This window comes from Diceros bicornis, chromosome 22 (assembly GCF_020826845.1).
Source record: "Diceros bicornis minor isolate mBicDic1 chromosome 22, mDicBic1.mat.cur, whole genome shotgun sequence".
Taxonomy (NCBI): Eukaryota; Metazoa; Chordata; class Mammalia; order Perissodactyla; family Rhinocerotidae; genus Diceros; species Diceros bicornis.
Genome location: NC_080761.1, coordinates 56,677,037 through 56,695,426, shown reverse-complemented (window position 1 = coordinate 56,695,426; position 18,390 = coordinate 56,677,037). Strand labels below are relative to the sequence as shown.

Here is an 18,390-nt window from a genome sequence, read left to right as displayed (position 1 = left end):
CTATAAAAACGCTCACTGAGGCACACAAGAAACATGGCCAAGGATGTGGCAGACAGCAGAGACACCCCAACTTCCACCGTGGGCTGGGAGACACGGGGCACACGCCAGCGGGGGCGCATGGCCCTCACGGAGCCACGCATGGCACGCAGAGCACGTGTCTCTGCCACGGCGCTGAGTGAAGAAAGCGTGACCACAGCTCGGGGAGACCACCATCTACATGAATGCCCTGTGCGTGTGTACAGGTGCGTGCACGCACGTGTGTGTGTGCGAGCAGCACAGACAAGACCCAAGAAACGCAGCGTCAACGGCACGCACCCGGGGCCCGAGGCGGCGGCTCTGACCCTCTGCCTTCGTTTTCTGAACAATAAAAATGCCGTTAAACTAAAGGAAAAGTTAGTCAGCATATCTGACTTCCTGTTCACACTAGAGATTCAACCAGTATTTTGGTAGAAACCCAACTTAAAAGAACAGGCCCCACCGGCAGAGATAAAAACTCACCTAAACCGATAGAAGGCCCTTTCCTGTTTCCCTCCAAGTCAACACACTGTTCTTTCACAAAGAGGCGAGTTTCCACTGCGCTCTCATTTCTCTCACTTCCCACGAAGGCAGAAAGCAGCCGCGGTTTCCATGTTCCTGCTGATAAAGCCCCGCTGAAGCATATCCTGGAGAAAGTGAACGCCTGCCAGGCCCTGGCCCGCCCCGCCCGGCCACCAGCCTCCCTCCAGCCCCACGGAATATTTCTAACGCCTTCTCCGGGGCTCCAGCAGCTTCCAGAGAACATCCACCCAGAGCCTGTGGCTGGTCCCTTATCTGGAAATAGGGTCTCTGCAGATGAAATTAAGATCATTAAGTTCATCCTGGATCAGCCAGGTGGACCCTAAATGCAATGACAAGTGTCCTTGTAAGAGACACACAGAGGAGAGACACAAAGGAGAAGGCCATGGGCCGACGGAGCAGAGGCTCGGGTGATGCAGCCAGAAGCCACATTGCCCGCCGCCCCCAGAAGCTGGAAGAGGCAGGAAGGTCCTCGCCTAAAGTCTGCAGGGGGAGTGCCGCCCTGTGACACCTTGATTTTGGACTTCTAGCCCCCAGAACTGGGGAGAATGAATTTCTGCTATCTAAGCCACCCAGTGGGTGGTGCTCTTACGGCAGCTCCGGGAAACACGTGTACGTGCATGGTGGTTCTACAACGCTGGAGCACGCCTCCTCCGTGGTCAGTTAACCGAAAAGGCAGGAAGGCCTCCTGCTACACAGACCATGAAAACGTGCAGGATGAAACTCAGGTAGCCATCTTTACCGCCCCCATGAAGGTGCACACTCCACCATCCCACCCAGCACCATGTCCCAGGCTGCCCCCGCCCCACCCCAAGGCCCTGCCGGCTCCCTGGGGAGCCGCTGCTTCCGTTAGTCACCACTGCTGTGGAGCAAACTATCCTGGACTTGGCGGCCTAAACATCCCACCACGCTCAGGTTCCGTGGGCCATGACTGGGCCACGGCAGGGTCACTGGTCTCTGCTCCAACGTCTGAGGCCCTGCCCAGGGGACCCGATGGCAAGGGCTGCAATCACGCGAGGACTAGAGCCTCACACATCAGGCCCTGGCTCAGGGGGTGCAGAGACCGGGACTGTCCACTGCAGTGTGACGTGGCCTCCAGGCGCTCAGGCCTCCTTATAACATGGCGGCCGCAGGGCAGTTGACCCTTCTTGGCTTCTCAGGGCTCCAAGGTCTAAGCAGTCCCCAGGCCACCCTGGCCCACGGGGAGGGCAGACACTGCATCTCAGTGACAGCAACGCCAACAGATCAGCCAGGATTTTAAAACCGCCACAGCTGCCCTCCCCACTCAGCTTCTGGATCTTTCCTACTAATTCTCGAGTTCCGAGTCAGTGTTCCTGACTTCAAGACCTCAAGCCTGTCCCTGTGGGTCAATGCCCAGCCTCCAGGTTCCCGGCCTGGTGGCACACATCCCCCCTCAGCGGGCTATATGCTGTCATCCAGCTGGAAGCACCACGTCCTGTCCACTTTCCCTCCAGCCATGACCACTGCATCTCCATCCCCCGCTGCAAACACAGAGCCTGGGACGTGCAGACACGTCACATGGAGTGAACGGTGGCATAGCTGAGTGACAGGGGTCAATGCAGCGAGAGACACAATTGCAGAGCAGAAAAGGACCCCCATGTTACAATGACCAGGGGGGCTTCCACTCAGCCTTCCTGGGCCCTCCAGGAGGGGGAAATGCAGAAAGTGGAAGGAGCGAGGCGCAGCTGGAGAGACCCCCGAGGGGCCCGCCCGCAGTGGGGCTGGAGGAGGAGCCAGCCCAGGGCCCTCCCCAGAGGGCAGCTCCTGGTGGAGGGAGAGGCTTGGAGCCCGGCTGGAGAAGGCTGCCAGCGAGCAGGTCAAGACCTCAACTCCAGGAGCCCAGTTACAGATGCAGACAAGCTGCCTGCCCTGGGAGGTGGAGCCAAAAAGAATCGAGGACCCCGGAGTCCTGACTGGAGAACAAAGGGACGAGAATGCTCACAGCCCCATGCATCACAGCTCACGGCGGAAACCCAGCTGGCAGCATGAGCTCGTGGGGGCATGTGAACTGTGGTGAACACACACGACCGGACCGTGGCGAGCGGCATGCTGCCACACACAGGAGCGGAGTGACGCCCATGGGTGCGAGCTGCGGAATCTGGGGTGCACAAACCCAGCCGGGACATGCCTCTGCGGCGAGCTGCAGAATCTAGGGTGCACAAACCCAGCCGGGATGTGCCTCTGCGGCGATTAGTCAGGAAGCGGTACGGAAGGGCCCAGGACTGCGGGGCCGGTGGTGTCCTGGGCACCACATGGTTGGCTCCACCTGTGAGCAAAGCGAGCTGTGCACCGAGGCTGTGTGCACGTCACACATCTGCTGAGGAAAGACAAGGAAATGGGAAGATGAGAACAGAGAGAGAAGAGGGCTGCCAGACGGGGTCACTGTCATTTTGTTGGTGGGGACCTTCCCTCACATGTCAAGATGGGAAAGGAAGCAGGCAGAGGCACGGCCAAGCTGGGTGAGGGGACGGTGGGAGGAGGGTGGCCTCTCCCAGGTGGGACGTGACCCCCACAGCTCTGGCGGCCACGGCACTCAGAGGGCGCACGACCCTGCCCATCGGCTGCTTGTTTCCTGCTGCTCTTCTGGAATGTAGCTGCAAGAGGGGCCCCAGGACAGGAGGGCCGGCCCGCGGCCACATGCGGGTCACTCTGCCGGGCGGAAGACGACTGTGACACCACAGCCCCAGACCACGCTTCCTTCCACCAGACTCAGCCCCTTCAGCTCTGAGCAGACAGGCATCCACACTGCCAAAGTGCAAAGACGAGCACAGGCTGCACTGTGCAGCGTTTACGAGCCCCATGCTCTGCATCCCCGGGGAAGCACCCAGCCCTGCCCAGCTGGTGGCTAACCGCCACTGCCAGGCTTCTGGAAAGTGCTCTTAGGAAATGGATTCTGTGCACAGGAGCCACGCTACTGTCCCCCTGCCCCCTGCCCAGCGGCCTGGGGAGGCTGACACCTGAAGTGGTTAATGAACGGGCTATGTTCAGGGAAAGCGCGTCTCCGTGCTTAGCAACTGCAATCTAAGTGCTAGAAAAGGCCTGAAGCTCGTCCCGACACGGAACAGCTCAGCCAAAGCCTCGGACTCCCCACCCCACTTACGTGGGCAGTGCTGGTGTGGGCACCCGGCCACCGCCTGACCAAAGAGCAGGGGAGCGTGTTCTCCTTCTCGCTCATTTTGGAAGCAAGATGTCTGAGCTGAACCGTCCACCCTTCTGCGGGAACAACGCACTCCCTGTGAATGGCGCTCTCCTCGCTGATGGCAGTCACGTCCCTGGCTCGTGGAGCCACACCGCGGTCACTGCAGATGGACGAGATCTGTCTCCCCAAAGGCCCGTGCTCCAGCCCCTCAGCACTTCCCGGGCTTTGAAGGTGAAAACCAAGCCCTGCCCCACGGCAGTCTCGTCCATGGAGCGGAGGGACTGTGGGCCCCACATGGAGAGACCTCATCTTCACAAAACAGCTGCTGCTTCCAGGGGGGCTCCAGGGAACAGGGTGGCTTCACAAGATCCCACATTTGAAACCCAAGCCACTCCCTCGGGTTTCAAAGATACGCCAGTGATCCACTTCTGCCCACTCAGGGACTCTGCTTTGACCCAGTTTCCCGGCCCCGTGGCTCCCAGGCACATAGTCCCACAGCGGCCCCTGCGCTCCAGGCTCCAACTGTGCGCCGCCCTGGACTGGGAGAAAGCAGGGACGAGGGAGTCCACAGGCACAAGTCGGCTGACATGGGAAATAATAGGACAATACGTAATGGCACATATTTACATAATGCCAAAATTTAAAATGTCCACACAGTCACACATAGGGCCAGACGTCAAGTGGGGATAGTTTTCAACCTGGGGCATGGAAACAGTTTTTAAATAAAATGCAATTGAACGAAATAGCAGAGAGCATCATATGCAGCTAAAGGTGAGAGCTCTGTTGAGGAAATTGGCTTTAATGGTGTGTATGGGGGGACATGTGTGTATCGTGTGCACGTGTGTGCATGTATATGCATGCAGACATGTGCACTGCCTCACAGAATAAAATGTGTCTTACTGTGAGTCACCCTCAGGGTCTGAAAACAGCCAGGCTCCCTGAGTGCCACGAAGTTTTAATATTCTAATAAAAAATGTTTTTGGCAATATTATACATGCACTGAAACCTCTCGGAAGCTTGGTTTTAAACATGACACTGAATTCCACGTACATCCCAGCTCAAAGTTTGCCAAGAAGGGATATTCAGTGTCATCTCATTTCATAATTTCCCAGTCCCCCAGGAACCATGGCCGCTGACCCCGCTCACAAAGAGGGGCAGGCCTTGCTGAGTCCACGCACCCCACACACGGGGTGACAGGCCAGGCAGAGCCCCCGGTCAGGCCCAAGCCATCGTCATGACGGGCTCCCGCTGGAGGAAGCGCCGGAGAGGAGAGCACGTGGGCTCACCTGTGCATGCACATGGCAACCCCACATTGCCGCCCTGCATCCAGGCCTGCCTGTCTGGTCCAGGAGAGGCCAGCGCGGCTGCCCTGCTTCCCACAGCATGTTTTCCACTGAAAAGGACCACAAACGGTAGAACTCCCACTGCTTTCTAAACAAGGCAGGTATAACAAGTCTAAGAAAAGTGTGTCGGGCTCTCAGGACATCCGGGGTGTGTGCGTGTGTGCGATCACGAGTCGTGCTTTCCATTTTTTCTTTATATTTTTCCCTTATGATCTCCATTACAAGTATTTCTGGTAATGGGCCCGAGGGAGCCAGTCGGAAAATCAGAGATGCAGACAAGCACCAAAGAGAAAACAAGAGTGACGCTGTCGACTACACAGGTGACCACCACCCTGGACACAGTCTATCGAGTGCTTTCTGGGCAAACTGTGGGTCCTTGCTGTACACACCGCTTCAGGAACGGGTTTTAGCGTTCACGTGTTATGCTGATTTCCCATCACCTTCGTCATATTTTACACCATTATTTTAGAGACTGGTCAGCCTAAGTGACCTCCTCGTCTCTGACCGCCTGTCAGCAGCTTTCAGTGTCTATCTAGGTTTTCTGTTTATAAACAAAGACAAACACCCTTTCCAATGAAAGCTTCTTGACATCCATGATTCCTCAGGATAAAGTTCTGGATGTTGAGCTGCAATGGCCAAGGGTGTACGCATCCTTAAAACGCCCACCCAACGGCCACCCCTCGGTGTGCGTGTCAGGTGCCGCGTGTGGACAGTGCGCCCCCCTGCGGGCTGCAAGTCACAGCTCCCGAGCTCACACGTGGCTTCATCACCTCCTGGGTGAGCAACCCGATGAGTTAGTTTCCTATTCTCTCTGCTCTCTGTGTCCTCCCCTGCATAAGAGGAAAGAAAGGTCCCTATCTGACAGGACTGTGTCCGGATTCCATGAGTCGGTACACAGGGCATGTGGCATGTCACTTACAAAGAGGCCACTGTGAACACCGCCAAGTCATTCTTCCCATAACGGCCTCCCTGTCTCCATCCCTGCCTTCCCACTCATCGATCACCCAGTCACCCCTAAACATGCATCTGATCACATGAGTTACCGCTCACACACCTGTACAATTAGGCTGAGTGCAAGAAGCCAACTCAAGGCTACAAACTGTGTGATTCCACTTACACGACATTCTGGAAAAGCCTCTAAGGATGGAAAACAGATTCTGCTGGGGGTGGGGAAGGATGCACTCAAGGAGCACAGGGGAATCCGTGGAGCTGTGGAAGTTTTCCAGGTCTTGATCTCGCGGCGGTTACATGACTATGCACCAAAGCTCACAGAACGGGACGTTAAAGAGGGTGAATTCTGCTGTATATAAATTACACCTCCATAACTCTGACTTGAACACAAACAACGACCTGCAGAGAAGGGGTCTAAGCTGTGTGATCTGGCATTCCAGGCCTCCTCCCCTGGCCCAGTGCTCTCCTTCCGTCTCTCACTCGCTCCAGGGCTGGCACTTACTGAAGACCCTCCTTGCCCATAGGCCCAACCACAATGGAGGCTGCCCGGACCACCAGTGAGTAAAGATAATCCCCCCTGCCTCTACCTCGAAGACTCTCAACTCTGGCTGCACGTGAGAACTACCTGAGCAGTTGTCAAAACAACCAGTCCACACCCTCCCTCCCACCCCAAGAGATGCTGATGTAACTGCACAGGTGTGGGGTTACAACTGGGGTTTTGTTTTGCTTTATTTTTTATTTTTTTAAATTTAATTATTTTATTGAGGTCATATTGACTTATAACATTATGTAATTTCATGTGTACATTATTATATTTCAGTTTCTGTATAGACTACATTGTGCTCCCACCAGTAGTCTAGTTTTTATCCACCACCATACATATGTGCTCCTTTACCCCTTTCACTCACCCCCACCCCCTTCCCCTCTGGTAACCACTAATCTGTTCTCTTTATCCATGTGTTTGTTATCTTCCACATATGAGTGAAATCATATAGTGTTTGTCTTTCTCTTTCTGGCTTATTTTGCTTAGCACAACACCCTCAAGGTCCATCCATGTTGTCGCAAATGGCACGATTTTGTCTTTTTTATGGCTGAGTAGTATTCCATTGTATATATATACCACATCTTCTTTATCCATTCATCAGCTGATGGGCACTTGGGTTGCTTCCATGTCTTGGCTATCGTGAATAATGCTGCAATGAAGATAGGGGTGCACAGATCTCTCTGAATTGTTGATTTCATGTTCTGTTTTTTTTTAAAGACTTCAGGCCCAGAAATTAAAGAGGGAACATCATGCAGATCCTACAGACATTCAGGACCATAAAGGAATATTATGAACAATTTTATGTCAACAAGTTTGATAACTTAGATGAAATAGACAGATTTCTGGAAAGACACAGATTACCAGGACTGACCCAAGAAGAAATCAAAAATCTTAACAGCCGTACGTCAGAAAGCTGAATTCACAATCAAAAGTCTCCCCATAAAGAAAACTCCAGATGGCTTCACTAGTAAATCTATGAAACACTTAAGGAAGAAACAACACTAGCATTACACGAATTCTTTTTTAAAACACAATAAATGAAGAAGGAACACTTCCCAAACCATTGTGTGTAGCCAACATTACCCTGATGCTGAAACCAGACACAGACATTACAAGAAAAGAATACAATATCCCTCATGAATATAGTTACAAATATCCTAACAAAATTGTAGCAAATTGAATCCGACAATATATAAAAACCTGACCAACTGGGGTTTGTGCCAAGAATGCAAGGCTGTTTAACATTCAAAAACTAATCAATGAATTCACCATATTTACCAAAAAAAAAGAAAAAAACATATGATCATCTCAATAGATACAGAGAAAGCATTTGACAAAATTCAACATCCATTCATGCTAAAAACTCTCTGCAAACCAGAAAATGTCCTCCACCTCATAAAAGGCATCTGCATTAACTCTTCGTCTAATATCATATTTAATGAAAAAACATGAAGTTCCTTCTTCCTAAGATTGGGAACAGGCAACAAGGTCTGCTTGCACCACGTCTGTTAAACATTGTAATGAACGTCCTAGACAATAGAATAAAAGAAGAAAAAGAAACAAAAGCATTCCACTTGGAAAGACAGAAGTACAATGATTCCTACTCATAACTGTCAGGATTATCCACGTACAAAATCTCTAGGGACTACAAAAAAAGCTACTCAAACAAACAAGGGAATTTAGAAAGGTCACAGGATAGACAAACAATATTAAAAGATCGATTGTATTTCTATACACCAGCAACAAACAATTGGAAAATAAAATTTTTAAAATCCATCTATAATAACATTCCAAAATACGAAATACTTGTGAATCGATTTCATAAACTACACATAAGACCTGTACAGTGACTACTACAAATCATTGCTAAGAGAAATGAGGGAAGATGAACACAGATGGAGAGAGCGTCCAGACCTATTGGCTGAGAGACAACACTGTTAAGATGCCAATTTTCTCCAAATTGATCTAAGGAGTTAATGCAATCCCAGGCAAAATCCAAGCAGGCTTTTTTGATAGAAATTGACAAGCTGATTTTAAATTTATACGGAAATGCATAAGACCCAGAACAGACAAAACAATTTTGAAAACGAAGCACAGCTAGAAGGCTCGCACTATCTGACTTCAAGAGTTCCCGTAAAGCAACAGTCAGGAAGACAGTGAGGAGTGGGGGCTGATGAAGAATAAGCCCTAACGGACCAGAACCGGGTCCGGAAACAAAGCCACATAGACACAGTTACTTTCCAAACATGACACCAACATAACTCCATGGAGAAAGGATAGTTTCTTTAACAAATGGTGCTGGAACAACTGGATATCCATACGGAAAACAATAAACTTCAGTCCTTAGCTCTTTCCAGTTAAAACATAACTCAAAATGGATAAGAGATCTAAAGAGAAAAGCTAAACCATAACCTTTTCAAAAGAACATCTTTATGACTATGGGTTAGGCAAAGATTTCTTAAATAGGACATAAAAAGCACAGACTACTCAAAACAATTGATAAAACTGGACTTAGAACGAAAAACATCTGCCCTCTGAAAGACATCATTAATAAAATAAAAAAGTAAGCCAGACTGACAGAAAATATTCGCAATACAAATATCTGACAGAGGATTTGAATTCAGAATATGTAAAGAACTCTTAGAACTCAAATATAAGACAAAGAGCCCAACTAAAAAGTCAGCAGAAGATTTGAACAGACACTTAAAAGAATATATACAGATCGCTAATAAATACAGGAAAGGATACTCAACTAAAACCTCAGTGATACAGCACTATCACATTCCCACTAGAGTAGCTAAAATTAAAAAGACTGACGACAGCAAGTGTTGGCAAGGAGGTGAAACAACTGTACTCTCACACATCCGCAGCAGGGAGGTAAGATGATACAACCATGGTGGGAAACAGTTTGCCAGCTTCTTACAAAGTTAAATACGCTTACTACACAACCCTGCAATTCAAGTCCTAGGTAGTTATTCAAGAGAAATGAAAACACTGCCCACTAAGATTTGCACACAAATGCACAGGGCATTTTTTATATCATTTATTATTGTGGTAAAATACATATAAAATTTACCATTTTAAGCATTCTAAAGTGTACAATTCAGTGACACTGAGTACACTCATGATGTTATACAACCATCACCACTACCCAGTTCCAGAACATTGTCATCACCTCAAAAGGAAACCCCGTACCCAATAAGCAGTCACTCCCCATTCTTCCCTTCCCCCGCCCCTGGCAACCACTAATCTGCTTTCTGTCTCTATAGATTTGCCTATTCTGGACATTTCATATGAACGGAATCATACAATACATGCCCTTGTATGTCTATTTTTACTTAGCATAATGTTTTCAAGGGTCATCCGTGTTGTAGGGCGCATCAGTACTTCATTCCTTCTTACAGCTGAGTAATGGTCCACTGTCTGGATGGACCACATTTGTTTATCCATCATCCACTGATGGACATTTGGGTTGTTTTCATCTTTTGGCAATGGTGAACAGTGCTGCTATGAACAGTCATGTACAAGTTTTTGTTAGAATATCTGTTTTCAATTTTTCTGGGTAGATGCCAGGGGTGGACCTGCTGGGTCACAGGGTAATTCCATGTTTAACTTTTTGAGGACTCTTGAAACTGTTTTCCAAAGTTGTTGCACCATTTTATGTTCCCACCAGCAATGTATGAGGGTTCCAATGTCTCCACGTGCTCCCCAACACTTACTAGTTTCCATTTTTTTCCTAAAAGCCATTCTGGGGGGTGCACAGTGGTCTCTCACTGTGGTTTTGATCTGCACTTCCCTACTGACTAACGATGCTGAGCATCTTCTCATGTGCTCATTCGTCATTTGTGCGTCTTCTCTGGAGAAACGTTTGCTCATGTTTAACTGGCTGTCTGTGTTGAGTCGTAGCACACAGCCCTGATATTCACAATAACCCCGAACAGGAGGAATCCAAACATCCACCAGCAGGTGACTGAATCAACAAACCACAGGACACCCACACAATGAAACAGAATCCAGCGATAAAAAGACATGAAGGACCGATATACACCGTGACACGTTAAGAATCTCAAAAACATCACACTGAGTAAAGACACTAGACCCAAGAGTCTGTAATATATGCCTCCGCTTTGAAACTCTTGAAGAAACAAATCTCATCTATAATAATCTGATCTCAGCAGATCAGTGATGGCCTGGGCGTGGGGCGGAGGACAAAGGGGCAACAGGACATTTGGGAGTGCTCACAGGACAATGATCTCTGTCACAACTGCTCAACGTGGTTGCACCAGTGCAAAGGCGGCCACAGACGATGCTAAATGAATGGATGGATGGGGTGGCGCAGCTGACCTGCAGGCGAGGCTCATCAACTCCTGGCCTGTATCACGATGATGGCGGCCATTGCATAACTGTATACATTTGTCCAAACTCATGGAACAGTGCACTTAAAACAAGCACTTTTTATTGTATGCAAATTATACCTCAGTAAAATTGATTAAGGAGACACTGTTTGTAGGGGCAAGCACCTCGAGCCTAATTTGCATCCAGAGTGAGGACCACAGCCCTGCCCGGGGCCGCCCTGTCCCCCCCAGAGTGCACCCCCAAGGGCAGGCCGTGTCTTAGCGCGGCGGCTCTTAAACCGCACGGTAAGTCAGAATCCCCCGGGCAGCCTGTTCAAACGCAGAGCTTCTGACTCTGGGGTCAGGGTGGAGCTGAGATCCTGCCCTTGCGACGATGACGTGGTGCCACTGGTGTGGGGAGCTCGCCGGGGGAAGTGCCCTCTCCTTCATCTAGCGCTCAGTGGGTGTGGAATGAAGTCGGCGTTACAGATAAAACTCAGGCCTTCGCTCAGGCCGGGGCCCATCTATAGGAAATGCCAGCCAGCGTCAGGAGGGACATGCTCACAGGCTGGCTGGCAACAAGACGAGCTCCAGCATGAGGCCCCGCTGTCAGCCTCGGTTTCTGGCCAGACCGGCCATGCCTGAGCGCCCCCCACCGCCCCTCCAGTGGACCTGGCCCCCTTCTCCCTTCTCTGCCCCACACAGCTGTCCTCCCCATTCACCTCTGCCCAGGAGCCTGGCCAACTCCGCTCCCCAGGCCTCCTGCAGCCCACTGCCTGTGAGCGCCCACCGCCTGTGAGCGCCCACCGCCCTACTCAGAGGCTCGGCCGTCAGGAGCTTCCATAAACCTTCTCTGCCGCCCTGGCCCTCCTCCCCTGTCTGAGGACCCCAGGGCCAAGCAGAGGCACAGCGACCACTGCAGGCCAATGAAAGCTTGCAGGGAGACAGCTGGCCTGACGTCAAAACCCTCCAGCGTCTGCCCCGTGCCCCATCCCCCTCGCCCAGCTGGAGGACTCCAGCAAGTGCCCCCCTCTTCCTTCATGCCCCCCGACACCACTGCATCCTCCCCTTCAGGACAGAAACCTGAAACGTAAGCCTTCTCTCAACCTCACGTGCCCATCAGCTCCTTCTGCACTTCTCAGTTCCCCTCACCGCAAAATTCTGGAAAAGTCACCAACTCGTGCTGTCCAGGGCTCCCCTCCACCACTCGTAAACTCTCGGCCCCCCCAGACCACTGGTCAGATCACCGGTGACCTTCATGCTGCTAAGGTCAATTCTCCAGTCAATTCTCAGTCCTCACCTCACTGGACCCGTCAGCAGGGCAGTCCCACCACCATGCACATTCTCCCGTGGCCCTGGACGCCCCCAGACGCCCCTGGCTTTCTCCTGGCCCCCTGGCCTCTCCTCCTCTTGTCCCCAGGCTCAGTCCTCGGACCTCTCCTCTCCTCCATCTACGACCCCCTTGCTGTCTTGTGCTGACTCTCATCACCTCTGTGCTGGCAGTGCCAGGGTGATCGCCCCAGCCCAGGCCGCTCCCCCAAACTCCAGTCTTGTCTGGCCAACAGGCTCCTCACCATCTCCACCTGGACAGCCATGGAGCTCACAGGTACTGTCCGGAGAGCCGGCTGTCCTCCGGAATTCCCCACCACCGTTCCGCCCACAGCTGTCCCATCTCAGGACGACGCTGGCTCCATCACTCCGGCTGCCTGAACCATGAGTCTCGGGGTCATCTTGGACTCCTCTGCTGCTCCAACCGTCCAGCTGGCTCCATCTTCTCGACGCTCAGCATCCGGCCAGATGCCCCCACCTGCCCGGGGATGCTCCTGTTCCTCTCGACAGCCACTCCGCTCTGGCCTGGACGTCCCCCCAGGTCACTCCTGGTCTCCTCCACACCACTGGCTCCGGGAGGCCCACTGCCACCTGATTTCAAATCCCAAACACCCCCAACCATTGGCCCCCCTGAGCACCTGGCCCTCCTGCTGTCTTTCTCCATAGCACTATGGTCCCCGTAGGTGACAGAATCTAGTCTATTTCCTCTCTTGTTCGCCTTCCGCCTCTCTCGATCATAATCTCCAAGTGGGCGGGGCCTCTGTCTCTCGGTTTCTTGCTGTAATTGGCGCTCAATAAACCCTTGCTGGGGGAAGCCGGGAGACTCTATGAAGCAGACACATTTGCAAGTTGAAAGGGCCGAAAGGTCACCAACTCCTTCACCTCAACGAAAATGAAGACAGGACATCACCCACAAAGGACACAGACTCCGTAAATGGGGCACAGCCAGACTTGGGCGGGACCCCAAAGCCTCTCAGAGGACTGGGATGCTCTGAATGCACCTGCTCCAGCCCTCGCACTTGGGGGCCACGCACTTACATCCCTTCTGATGGCCGGCGGCTCCTGGCCGTCCAGACACCACTCCAGCTCAGGGCAGAGCCCAGCTGTGCCCTCCTGCCACCATGGAGAACACTGGTCAACAACAACCCAGACACACCCAATGCTAGACCAGAGCAGGTTACACACTGGCTGTTACAACAACTCAAATTTCTTGCAATAGGACAGGAAAATAGGAAAAAAACTAGAATTCCAGGCAACTTGTACTTGTTACTTTGTGGACTTACCATTTTCATGCTGTTTTGTTAGTGCAGATTAAGGTTACCTAGCATACCCTCTACCACACGAAAAGAGAAAACAAAGCAACTGGCGGCAGGTCGCCCACCCGGTAGTGGAAACCCACCTGGCAGTGGAAACCCACCCTCGAAGGCTCGAGACCATCTCTGCTCTTGTTTCGGGGCCAAGTCCCCCGGACATGCCGCTCTACCTGGACCAGGACCATGGGGGTTTGAGCTGAGAGCTGCCACCCATGGCCCAGGCCGGCGCAGACCGCCTCGGCGAACGCTCCCGTCGCAGAGGACAGGCTGTTTAGTGTCAGGGTTCGGGACGTGTCCTCCTGCTGCCCGGGGCAGGGTATCATCTCCATCCTCTCACGGCCTGCAGAGCATAGACTCGGAGCATCAACGACCATCGACTCACCGAGAGCTTCAGTTAGCTCTTCAACTGTCACTAAGTTGTGAAGAAAATGAATTTCTACAAACCAAATTCCATTTGAAATAAATTTAAATTTAGAAACGTAGAAGATTTAAAATAGGGTATCGTATTACCTAACGGAGACCCCCTTCTTAAAGATTAATTTTATAATTACAAAAATACCCATTATAAAAGAAACAAACCATATGAAAGTATGCATGAGGGGAAATAACAGCAGGTTCCCCTTCCTCTTCCGCCCCCCCACAATACTCACACTCACACACACCTCCTCCCCAATGCACACACACTCACTCACACTCACTTCCTCCCCAGCACTCATATGTGCGTGCACACACACACACACCTCCTCAACACACACAAACTCACTTCCTCCTCCAACACACACACACTCACACACACCCCCTTCCCTCCCACCCTGTCACTAACTGGATAGCCACTTCTGCTCGGGGCTCTGTCCCTAGAGCCCGGAGCACTGTCCGCTCCACTTGTGCACAGCGGGCCCTCCACAACTATCTGTTCAATAAACGGTGTGTCGTTCCTGACGGTTTTCTATCGTAAGCACCCACAATGCACGTAAACGGGACCATTCTGTTCGTTCCAGCTAAGGAGTGACGTTTTCACTTACTATACCGGTATCGTTTTTCAAGTCCACCTCTGAGCTATTTCACGAAGTGAAGGATCCTATGGCATGTTTTGGGGAGGAATGGAGTTCTTAGATTGCAATCAACTTTTTATTATGAAGAATTTCAAAAATACAGAGTGGACAGAAGAGAATAACAAACTCTCAGGTATCCTCACCTAGAGCCAACGACGATCCCCCAAGGACAATTCCACTCCCTCCAGAGCTACCCCCTAATGCCGATCAGAAATGGAGCCCAAATGCTATACCATCTCCTCTGCAAATACTCAGGACCTACCGTTAAAAGGCAAAGACCATTTTAACACAACCACAGTGCTGCTATTAAGGAATACAGTCATTCCTTAACATCATCATTCACTCAACAGATGTCCAACTATCTCACAAATACCACAATTTTTGAAAGGAGTGCTTCTTGGGTCAAACGCTGTCTGACTGCATTTTGTGCAAAGCCTGCAACCCCAGGATGCTGCTCAGAAGTGACCGGGGAGGGTGCAGTCTCTGCTTTGACGGGCAGGACCTGAGACTTTGAGACCAAATGCCCGCCCGGTCCCTTGCAGGCTCACACAGGGGGCAGGCAGGGGAGGCAGCTGTGGGGGGACGGCACCCGGGCTGCTGTAATGCCAGGAGCAGCAGCATGGAGCTGGCCCAGCGTGGCACTGCCAGGTACACGTCCGTGCACTGGGTGGGGGTCAGGCTCACTGGAAAGCGAGCCACTCCACGGAATGGAGATGAGCCAATTCACTCATCCCGAGCATCACCTTAACTGGCATGCTGAATAGCACCACCCAGCTCCAGGCGAGGCCCCCTCGCCCGCCGTCTCCACTTGCCTGAATCAGCAGATACTTCCTCCTAATAAATCTCTGCTTTCCTGAGTCGCCTCTCGACAGCAGATGGGCCATGAGCTGTGCAAAGTCCCCAGTGCAGAGGAGCCTGCTCGACTGGCTCTGCTCTCGGGTGACACCCAGAGATGTCCCCAGACGGCCACGGGCCTCAAGTGGCGCGGGGGAGCTGTGGGACTGCACCTGCCGATCCCAGGGGGAGGGAGAGAGGGCCTCCCACCATGCCTCTGTCACTTTTGCTAGCCAACCTCCTTCTTACCTCTCCTCTCCCCTCTGCAACCGGAAAAGTCGAGAGAGAAAGAGCGGCCCCAGGAGGGACCTGCAAGGACGGAGCCTTTCTCCCAGGGACCACCCTCGACAGTCAGCCGACAGCAGATTCATCTGTACATCTCTACGAGGCCAGCATCACCCCACGGCCACCCCTACACCGGACGGTTAACAGGTCACCGCTGTCCCTCCCACGAGACCCTGGAGGCGGGTGACTGGGGGCACAGGGGCACTGCCCGCCACCTCACCCCCCAAGTTCTTTCAACCAAGCAAATTCTTAGCATGACGGGGAAGGTCGCTGTAAATAAACAATCAGGAAGCAAATTCACTTTCATAGCAGTAGGGGCCCAACCCAGGACACTGGGGAGGCCTGGGGGGACACAGGTCCCAGCTGCCAACCCAGCAGCTCTGGCCCCAGGCTCACCACACAGGACAAGGGGGCAGAAGAGGCTCTGCAGCCCCCTCCCGACCCCACCCATCCCCAGAAATGGGACCCAGAAGGAGGGTGTGGGGAGACAGGCTCCCTCCAGAAGCACAGAGGACCGACGAGACAGCCATTGATCTTTGCAAAGCAGTATTGATTCTGCCGTGTGCTGGCAGCGGTGGCGAGTCCTCCCCCACTCAGAGCCGGCCATCAGCACACGCTTCCCAGCGCTGGCCTCCACATCCCTGCCTGGTGTGGAGACACGGAATCTGCCTCGGACACCCACACAGAGGGGGTCACACGGATGATGTCATCAGGTCATCTCCCCAGCCCAGAGCCACTGGACCGCTGTGTGGCATGGCCTTGCACCACAGCTCAGCCGGGGTGGGTGCACCACCCACCAGGGCCCTGAGCAAGGCCACCAGAGTTCCCCAGTCTCGGGGGATGGGGTCTCTGCAAGACTGCATTTTCTAACAGACATGTGCTCCTCGGGAGGGCGGGCAGAGGAACTCACCGGCACTGTCTCAGAGGGCAGACAGACAGACAGATGGACAGATGGCGAAGCCCATCATGGGGAGCCAGTCCCCCTCCTATGCCAGCTCCCGGTTCTGCAACACTGTGCCAGAGAGGGACCCGGCACAGCTGCCTCTCTGTGCCAGCGATGAGTTTTTATTTCCTGATCCAATGTACCTGCTGGGTGTACTACAGACACTTCTTCAGTCTGAAGATCTGGCCTCCCGGGTGTGAAACGCCCCGGTGTGTCCCTCACCGTCCCCTCGTTCCTGAAGGCTTTATCCCTGGAAGGACATGGTGCCAGGGGTACTCAGAGCAGGCCTCTTTCTTCTTCTTTATTCTTGCAGACGATGTGCACAGACACCAACCGTTCAAGTGACAATCGGGGCATTATCTCTTCTAGAATCCTGGCCACAGCCTTGGCAGAAGCGGCCTGTTTCTGGGACACAGTAAACATTCCCAAATAACGGCGCCCAGGCAGCCAGCAGGCAGGCCCCAGGCCTGGGGCAGATATGAGGTGACAGGCCACCGGTGTCACCTCACTCCCTGGAAAGGAAACTTCCACTCGGTGGCGCCTGGTGGATTTGAATAGACTCAGAACAGGAGGGCTGGCCCCTTGGCCACAGGCCCCAGGTCGGGCCTGGCCTGCAGGCACCTGGCCACCCACAGCCTGGACCCGCTCAACATAAGGGGAGATTTTCAAAACAAAAGCAGAGCAACTTGGCGCGGCACACGCTCGAGAAAGCAGGGCCCAGCCCTTGACAACAGGCCTCATTGTCAGTGACCTGCCCACCTACAGACTCCCAGGCACCCTCGCCCCCCAATACTAAATCAAATAAATGAAGAGGAGGACCCTACTCTCCTTTCCATGTTTACACTGGCAAAACCCCAGCGGATCCAGCTCCCTGCAGCTCACCAGGCGCCTGCAACAGGTGCAGCCCGAGCCGAAGCTGGTGATTCTCCTCGGCTCTTTCTAGAACCACGAAGCCAAACCCTAAAGGAAGCCGAGGCCTGCAGCACTCTGCCGTGGCCCGACCTGCCCCACCTGTCTGAGTGCGCGGCTCCGGGTCCTGCGCGCAGGGCCCCGGCCTCCGCGACATAAATAGAACCCGCGGGGCCCCGCCAGGCCGGAGTGGCCGGAGCGCGGCGGGGGCCCGGCGGACAGGAGAGCGGCGGGCCTGGCCGAGAGCGCCGCCCCTCTCCCGGCCTGGTTCTGTTGCGCGCCCCGCGCCCCCGCGTCCCCCGCGCCGCTCGGAGCCACCTGCGCGCCGGGGCCGGGAGGGAGGCGGGGAAGGGAGGGGACTTGGAGGTCCGGGGAGGGGTCCGAGGAAGGCACTCTGGGAGGGGACGGGGGTCCGAGGCTCCGGGGCGGGGGCTCCAGGAGGTGTCCGGGGAGGGTCCCACCGCCCCCGCGCACCTGCCTGGTCCGCGCGCTGCCTCCGCCCGCCCGCCCTTACCTGGCGCGGAGCGTCCTGGCCGCGGACACCGAGCGGGACCCGGCTGGCGAGCACGGGCGCAGGAATGGCGGCCGCAGCGGCGGCGGCGGCGGAGGAGGAGGCCCGGCTCGGAGGGCGGCGGAGGCCCGGCTCGGCCCGGAGGCGCGGGGATGCTGCGGCGCGCGAGGGCGCGGGGCCGGCAGGCAGGCCCCTCCTCCGCGCCCCTCCTCCCCTTCCCACCTCCTCCCTTGCCTGTCCCCTCCCTCCGCCTCCTCCCCGCCCTCCTCCTCTCCCCACCCTCTCGTCCCCTCCCCTTCCCTCCTCCTCCTTCACCTTCCTCCACTC

The 18,390-nt window shown here is 53.7% G+C and overlaps 1 protein-coding gene across 3 annotated transcripts in view; it reads right to left on the bottom strand.

Moving 5' to 3' along the window:
* SEMA4D (semaphorin 4D) overlaps positions 1 to 18,139 on the bottom strand; it is a 120,678-nt gene extending 102,539 nt beyond the window's left edge. For 2 of the 3 annotated variants that reach the window (XR_009223498.1, XM_058566042.1), the window contains exon 1: positions 18,067 to 18,139. The gene's annotated coding sequence lies outside the window, so the exon portion shown is untranslated. The remainder of the gene's footprint in view (positions 1 to 18,066) is intronic. The other variant, XM_058566048.1, reaches the window with a different exon arrangement.
* Positions 18,140 to 18,390: the final 251 nt, after the last annotated feature.